Source organism: Galeopterus variegatus, unplaced genomic scaffold, assembly GCF_000696425.1.
Source record: "Galeopterus variegatus unplaced genomic scaffold, G_variegatus-3.0.2 Scaffold319, whole genome shotgun sequence".
NCBI lineage: Eukaryota > Metazoa > Chordata > Mammalia > Dermoptera > Cynocephalidae > Galeopterus > Galeopterus variegatus.
In genome coordinates, this window is record NW_007726430.1 from 725948 (window position 1) to 726891 (window position 944).

Below are 944 nucleotides of genomic sequence, written 5' to 3' on the forward strand. Positions count from 1 at the left end.
CCAACCAGACCCCTTTTGGGTCTACTGCTCTTCTCCTAAAAACCTCAAGAGTCAAATGGTTTCATCTCTGATTGGTGGCTCAGCTCTTGAGCTCAGTAACTCATTTAAGAAACTAAAACTAACCTAAAATCTATCTGTTTAACTAGATGGTCTCAAATTTTCTGGCATCCACTTGGTTATCTTAAACAGACTCTAAATTCTCTTCTAGTCTCATCTGTGTATTGCTTCACAAAATCCTATGGTAGAATTCTATGCTATTTTCTTAAAAGGAAGAGAGTCTTCTCTACGTCTTCTTGAAAAGGCTTGCATACTTTGCTTTACAATGTAAATTTGTTATCTTGCTTTCTTTAAGGCAAGGTAGTCCTCATCTACCAGTCTTTTTGAAAAAACACAATCTAAACCTGACTGTCCTTTTTACTGGTGAGCTTTTTTAACATCTTGAACAAAACCTATAAGATCTTTGTTCTTGTTGTTTATGTCTGCATATATGCGTGTGTAAGATGTATGTTATGTGTATATGTTCGTTTCTGTTTGTGTAATTGTGTTACGTGCAAGGTACCAAATTGGCTTATAAGTAATGTGTGCTCATTAAATAAATAAGTATACTTTTCAAGTTCACGTGACTTAAATCTTCTAAAGTTTTGATAAGTATATTTTCAAAATTTGATTCAAACCTTTTACCTAAATATGTCTCTAGGTCAATATGTCTCCTTGTTATCTCAGCTCTGCCTCCTGATTATGCTGGGAGAAACAATATCTTTTATGTATATACTGCCCTCTGTCTTAAGCTCCACATGGCTCCAAATGCCACGTGCAAACCTGGGACCTGAAATGGCTGGTGAAAAGAAACCTATGCCAAATATTGCATAGGCCCTAGTTAGCATTAACTGATAAGGGTATAGATCTAATACACCAAGTTTTTGGCTGGGAAACCATAAATATGT